This window comes from Littorina saxatilis, linkage group LG10, assembly GCF_037325665.1.
Source record: "Littorina saxatilis isolate snail1 linkage group LG10, US_GU_Lsax_2.0, whole genome shotgun sequence".
NCBI lineage: Eukaryota > Metazoa > Mollusca > Gastropoda > Littorinimorpha > Littorinidae > Littorina > Littorina saxatilis.
In genome coordinates this window covers 49,327,034-49,334,533 of record NC_090254.1, presented here as the reverse complement: position 1 = coordinate 49,334,533, position 7,500 = coordinate 49,327,034, and the positions used below count along the sequence as shown (strand labels likewise).

General features: G+C 44.9%; 1 protein-coding gene across 1 annotated transcript in view; it reads right to left on the bottom strand.

Annotated features, from left to right (window-relative positions):
- The window catches only part of LOC138978999 (uncharacterized), a 149,701-nt gene that overhangs the window by 29,339 nt on the left and 112,862 nt on the right, over positions 1 to 7,500 (bottom strand). The window lies entirely within an intron of this gene.

Sequence of the window (7,500 nt, the reverse complement as noted above, 5' to 3'; positions counted from 1 at the left end):
TATTTAGGACAGTCGTCATTTAGAATTTTATACATGAACACAGCCTTGTTTAACGTCAACTGATCTTTCAAGGGGAGGAAATTTAGGAGCTTTAGTTTTTCATCCGTGGACCTATTCAAATCATGCAGAATAAGTTTTGCAGCTCGGCGATGCAGGGAATTGAGTCTTTTTAAATGAACATCACTGCAGTTATCCCAAAGTGTCGAAGCGAAGTTTATGAGGCATTATGTGGGCGTAATAGAACATTTTGAGTGCTTCAGAATCGGCGTAATGCCTTAATTTTGATAACAGGTACAAATTCTTTGATACTACTTTGCAAATATTACTCAAATGAGTTTGCCATTTCAACTCTTGATCAATGGTAACACCTAATAGTCTATGTTCCTTAACTTGCTGCACTTGAGTTGAACCAACTGACAGTTGTAATAGTAAAGGACTTAACTGGTGTTTTTGTCTCGTGGTTATCACCATACTCTTTGTTTTAATCGGATGAATGATCATTGCATTAGAAACGCACCACTCAGTGATTTCATCCACACTTGTTTGAAGAGAAGAGTTGACGGATTCCAAAGATTTTTGACTGGTGTGAACAGAAGAGTCATCCGCGAAGAACTCACATCTAACTTTTTCATCGGACACATGAAGGGGTAAGTCATTTATATAAATACAGAACAAGATAGGTCCTAATACAGACCCTTGAGGGACACCACTTCTGACAAACTCATTTGACGAAGTTTTACAGTTAATGGATACATACTGTTTCCGTTTTGAAAGATACGATTCAAAAAAGGCACAGGCGGAGTCGTCTTTTAAATAGCACTTTAGTTTTGTCAGTAGAAGTGAGTGATCTACTAGGTCAAAGGCTTTCTTAAAGTCCAGAAACAACGCTCCCGTTATTTCTGCTTTGTTTATTGCTGACAGCCAAGTCTCGCATAAAGAGCTTAAGGCGGTGTGGCAGGAATGCTTGGAGCGGAATCCAGACTGAAAAGAATGAAACAGATTCATTTGTTCCATATATGCCAGTAGGTGTTTTTGTATGTGCTTTTCTAAGGGTTTAGATAGAACAGGTAAGAGGGAAATAGGTCTAAAGTTGTTTGGGTCTGTAAGATCCTTAGTTTTTGGAAGTGGTAATACCTTTGCACACTTTAAAATAGAAGGGAACACATTTTGTTGTATGCTTAGGTTATAAACATAAGTTAGGGAATCGACAATGTAAGGTAAAGCAAGTTTTAGCAACTTGACTGGAATCTTGTCTGGACCCATTGACTTCTTATTCGCCATTTGTTCTACCAGTTTTCCTACCTCGTGCACTGAGATTGGAGGAATAGAAAATGTGTCAGTTTGAGTCAACTTTTGTTCGCAGAATGTTTTTAATTTTTCAAGACAATCATCCGTATCAAGGGAATCCTTTTGCTTGAGACAAGATTTTAGGTTGTCTGCTAGCGAAATGAAGTGTTTGTTGAAGTCATTTGGAGATATTTGTGAATGAGAATTGGTTGATCCCTTCCTAGATTTATCAAGAATTTCATTCACTGCTCGCCAGATTGTAGCTGTATCCTTTTTTCCAGAAATTAGTTTATTAAAATATTCAGTCTTTGCTTGTCTCACTGTGTCCAACACTTTATTTTTTTGTAGTTTATATTCTGTTTTCATGTTGCGCTCTTTGAAATGATCACGCATCGCCATAGCCTCGATAATGTCTGAGGTTAACCAAGGGGGGAGCTGGGGATGTTTCACTCTATGCTGACGTAGTGGTGCGTGTTTATCAATTATAGAGCACAAAATATCGTAAAAAATCTTGCAGGCGCTCTCTGCGTCACTACAATTGAATACGCTATAAAATGGGGCTTGGTTAAGGTCAAAGAAGAAGGCAGATTCAACAAAATACTTGAAACTTCTGTATTCGATTGTTGTGTGGCCTTTATGACATGATTTTGGCAATATAAGCGAAATCGAGCAAAACACAGAATGATGGTCACTAAAACTGGAATGCACTACTTGCGCATTTGCAACGATATTCTTATTATCAGTATAAATATGATCAATCAGGGTTGATGAAGTATTTGTTTCTCTTGTAGGGGTTTTTACCAGCTGATGAAGACCAAACAGAGCTGTGGTTGAGCACCATGTTGTTTGAGGCCTGAGTAGGTTAATGTTAAAATCGCCAAGCAATACAACATTCTCGTCACGAGCCTTCACTCTGTCCATCATAGAAACAAAATCATCAATCCACCTTGACGTTTCAGCAGGGTTACGATACACATAGCCAATAAGCAAGGGAGAGGATTTGTCATGCTTCAGTTCTAACCACATACATTCAACATTTTCATCTTCAAGATCAGTTCTACGTTTGACAATCCCAGCAATGGACTGATGAACATAAAGAGCGATGCCTGTTTGGCCTACTCGTGCATTGTCCCGTCGCAAAACCGAATAATGCGGAATGTTAACAAGGCTGTCTGAGATACGCGAATCTAGACGCGTTTCACTTACACCGAAGAGCTGTACCAGCTCTGGTTGCTGGTTTAGCAATACACAGACATCATGTACTTTGTTGACTAAATGATAAATATTCACATGCCCTATACGGAGAACAGTGTTTGATGTTGTTGACATTAGAACGAAGTGCAATATTGTAACAAACAGCAGTAATGATACAGGATGAGATAGCAGCACACAAAGGTATGCAATCAACAATAGAGAACAAACTGTTGCTTAAAATGAAGGGTGACCGACAAAAGGCAAAGAAAATCCCACAACAAACAACGGGATACTAGATAATGTAAGCTTAAGTACAAGATGTACAAAATGCTCACAGAAAACAAAAGGACACAAGGTTAAAGCAGTTAAAGCGGAACAGTCCTGGTGAAATTCAGTTAAGGCTGAACAGTTCACAAACTCGGCCCAGAGCCAGTAGTTCATGCAATTATTTAGCACCCAGTAAAGGTTAATACTGTAAAGGATTCGTAACACAAGTCTTGCACAGAGAAGTAGAATCTCTTTTATGCCTCACGTGTTCAGACTTTAATATCGTCGAAGCACCAGCCGCTTGTCCATGGGGATGAAAAAAGCCTATGGCTTCAGGGCACGACACACACAATGCCGTCCCTATAGCGTGTCCGACCTGAGGCACTTATAGAAGCGAGCACGTCCGAGTCAGGTCACGAATTAAGCTGTTGCAGCTGTAGAACAAACCGTTAACAAAGTTAGTTTAAAGATTCCTCAATAAGATGAAGGCCGCGCGAGTATGTTCACATTCTTGCACAAGGGCAATGTTTGTAAAATAGTAAAGTTATAAACACAGTTTCAACAAGGACGAATGACGTAAAGTTTCTCTCTAACTTTCTCTCCGACACCCCTGGGTGCTAGCACGCCGCACACGCACACACCTAGAGTGATGCATAGTTATTCTTCGCTCTTGTGTAATTCACAACGTAGTTTGTATACAAATTTAGTATTTCACCGATTACACAAGAGTAGAGGCACCTGTGCTGAGAGTAGCCGTGTGGAGGGAAATGATTGATGGCACTTCTAATTACACAAGTGTAGAGGCATTCGTGTTGTGGTAGCTGTGTGGAGTAAAACACTGTTGGAGCTGCGGGGGTATGGGTATGTATGAATGAGTGTATGAATTGTGGAGTGGCACTGAGTGCCGGTGTGGCTGAAACATGTAGGGTGGAGGCAGCATGTGTCGAGGAGGAGGCTGGGGCGCTGCATATTGCCAGGCATAAGGAGGCACTTGAAAGTGCGGCCCTTGATTGACTGCCTGGCTGTAGAGCTCCGGGTCGCTGTCACGGCGTTGATTATGTTGCGGCGCACCTGCCGCATAGGGAGGCACATGATAGTGTGGCCCCCGACTGACTGGCTGTCTGTAGGGCTCAGGGTCGCTGGCACAGCGTTGACTGTGCATGGCGTTGGACTGTCGCATGTAGACCAAGGGGTAGTCATCAGACTGCTGCTGTTGTTCTTGGTGTAGAGGTCGATGAGGTAGGCGATGTTGAGGACCGTTACGGAGCAGAAGCCCTGGTCCTTGCTCTTGTGGTCTACCGGGCTGTCCGGTTCTGCGCGTTGACTGGTCGTCGAGGTAGTCACGGTTGCGTGACGGCACAGGGGTTGGCAACAGCGGCACCCGTCGCTGTGATTGATCAGCGGGAGGGCATGCAGTTTTCAGGTTACCGGCAAGGCAAACAATACCCCGAGGACTGGGGTGAAGGGCGTCCCTGTAGAGAGCTTTGCGTGGGGCACCGCTGGGGGTGAGGAAGGTGTCGGTGTTGTCAGTGAATAATACCCCCTCCCTCGCACAGACCCTACTCAGGGAGTGGTTGGATGCTGCAATGGACTTCCGCAGCATGTGTTCGCCGTTGGGTGGGATGATGGAGGACGCCTGTATCCGTGCCGAAGGGAACACCTTCTTTAAGAGCTTCATGAGTCCCGACCACACTGCCTCTGTGATGGTGTTGTGTCGGCATGTATTGACCCCTATGTGAACGATGACCATTTGCACGTGTTTACATTGTGGCACGTTGTCCAGCCAGTGTGTTACATCATCTACACAGAGGCCTGACACACTCAGATTCTGGGAGGCTTTGCCAGGAAACATCAGCTCGGGTCTAACTGGTTTCAGTACCGAGTCCCCGAGCAGCACGCGAGTAGTCGAAGGATCCACTCGATACTCCGCCAGCTGCTGTCGTGGAGTCAGGTTGCTTGAAGTCTGATTGTGTGTGTTTCCTCTTCTAGCGTCTGTGTCATACTGTTTCTCATGTGGCGCAGAACTCTTAGGGCTAACAGAGGGCGAACTTGTTTCGGATTCGTCGTGAAGCACAGAGAAGCTGTTAAAAAGGGGTACTCCTGCCTTGACAACTGAAGCCTGCATGGTTTCCACTTGCAAATCCGCTTGAGTGTTAGTCTGTGATTCTGATGAGGTTGTATGTTTTGTAAGTTGATTGGTTTGTTTAATCTGTTGCTGTTTCTTAAAGTCACCAACCTGAGATTTGAGCGAGTGTATTTGTTTATTCATTTCACTCATCTCCTGTTTCATTGTTGCAATGGTGTTATCTAACGTTTCACATTTTATTCTAAGGTCAAGTTTAAGTTCTCTCTTCAGTTGTGTTTTCGCCGTCTCTATGAGTGCTAACACTTCATCGCGGAGTTCAGGGTGGTCCAAGAAAAGAGAGGAGGAAATGTGGTCTTGCTTTTGCTCTTGCGAGTCACCCGAAGTCACCTTGACGAGGTCAAGTGGTGGGGTCGAATCCAGGTCATTATGACGCGTGGTTTCATTGTTCAGTGTGGTCGCTTTGGTGACGGCGCTCATACTTGTGGAAGAGTCGTGGCCTTGTAGTGGGGTAGTGGCCGTGTTGTCAGGGTTTCGCCCACTAGCCATAGATGGGGGGGATTTGTTTGAAGCTGGCGATGATGAGACGAAAGAAACAGTGTGGTCAGGTGGGGTTGCAGTCGGGGAGGGCAATGGAGACTGTTGGGGGGTGGAGCTTAGTATCCCCGTAGAGAGGGCGGCAGAATCGGAGCTCCTTGATCTCAATTGTCTGCATGCCCTTTTTGGTTGCTCCCTTGTTAACGAACGATGTTTACGGGAGGTGGGTGTGTTCTCTACTTCACCGATGGACCGCTCGATGGGTGGCAAGGCGAGCATAGTGAGGCGAGTGTTGATTGTTGTAGCAAGTTCAGGGTGCTTGATAATAGAGTTGATAATAACAATAACAATAACAGCACTTTATTGTCCATTAAAATATTACATAAAAATGGAAATTTTTCTTCGGCACACCCTGTCTGCCTGTAAACGATTATAACAACAATTGTATAGGACGACACACATAAAACATAAAACATAAAAGTCCACCAAGCTCGTAAACTCAGAGTCGCGCCATTTGGTGCATTGGGTGCCTTGAACAAGAATGGTACCGGTTGTATAGAAAATAGTTATGGTCACCAATTTGTTCGAGCCGCAATTCACCTGCACTTTAGAGCGCCATAGCTCAGGGGAGGGGAGGGTTGTCGGGATTTCGCTTAGAGATTCATTATCTTGTACCTGGATAGGTCGAGTTGGCTTTTCTGCCTCATCTATCCACTGTACGTCGAAGTTGTTATGGCTGTCGATGCCTTGGCAGTAGCGCATGTACAACACTTGGCGAGCCAAAGGCATGAGTGTGTGAGGCATCTTAAATGTTAATTGTTTTGGGTCTTTTTTCATGCAGACAGTGGGGACCCATCCCACTGCCGTAGTAATGCTGGGCTGCAGTTCCATGATCAAGTACACAGCGATGCGTTCATATTTAGAGGGTGGTGTAGAGTGAGCCCGCGCAGGCCAAACATATGAGCCGATTACATGGTTATATTAAGTTACATTGATTCAGACACGCATTGGGTTGCGTACACACTGCATAACCCAGGAAATGAATCAGCCACAGCTGGGGTACATCAGTCGAGCATGACTATAAAGCACTTGGCTACAATACACTGCGCGATGACCACTGAAGGCACTGTGTCCGATTGGCAGGGAATTACAGCGTGTCGTTTCAGCGTGTACACACACGCCGCTCCATTGGCCCTCCCAGCCACTTGACAGTCTCACGCCAAGATAAGAATCACTGTGGCACGCAGACATTAGTCACATGGCCGACGCTCATAAATCACCCACGATAAGCGCATAGCGTGGCGCTGCTACACATCGTAGAACAATGAAGTCGGAGAAATGAAATGAAACTTTGATACTCCTACCGTCAACAATAGACACTTCTCATCAAAATGAAGATGTTCATCCTGTAGCCAGTTACATTAGCTATCCGTCAATGCACTTTTTAGCACAAAAGTCACATGATGAACAAAGAAAATCCTGTATCTATCCAGAGCAAGTGAGACACGTCTTGGCGCGTCTTGCACCTCAGCAGAGAGAGAGAAGGAGAGAGAGAGAGAGAGAGAGAGAGAGAGAGAGAGAGAGAGAGAGAGAGATGGGGGGGGGGGGGGGGAGGGGGAAGAAACAGAGACAGAGTGACAGACCGATCGAGAATGACACAGACACATGTTTCACTTTTTCCGTTCAAAGGAAGAGTTTGTTATTCACGGACAAAATATATGTCATCAAATGTGTGGAAATATCGTAGATCGACATGGCCATGGGTATAAACATATACATGCTCCTTTTTCGATATTTCCGCGCGCCAACACCTACAGCCAATCAGCGTTTAAATAATACAGGGCGTAACTCCAGCAACACGGCACAAGGTAATGTTTCACAATGCCAGGCAGGGTAAAGGGGGGGGGGGGGGGGGGGGTAATACCAGGCAGGGTAAGGGGGAATACTGTGTTTACACAAAATGGACAATTCCGGACACAAAATGCAGCCCACACACTTTTGTATTGAAGAGGGGTGGAAGTTAGTTCGCCGATTAGCTGCTTGCCAGATCACAGATGTTCAAGTGGAGAAAGTCATTGTGCTGATCGTGGCAATTCCTTTATCGGAATGACGTCATAATGCTGTGACGTAAA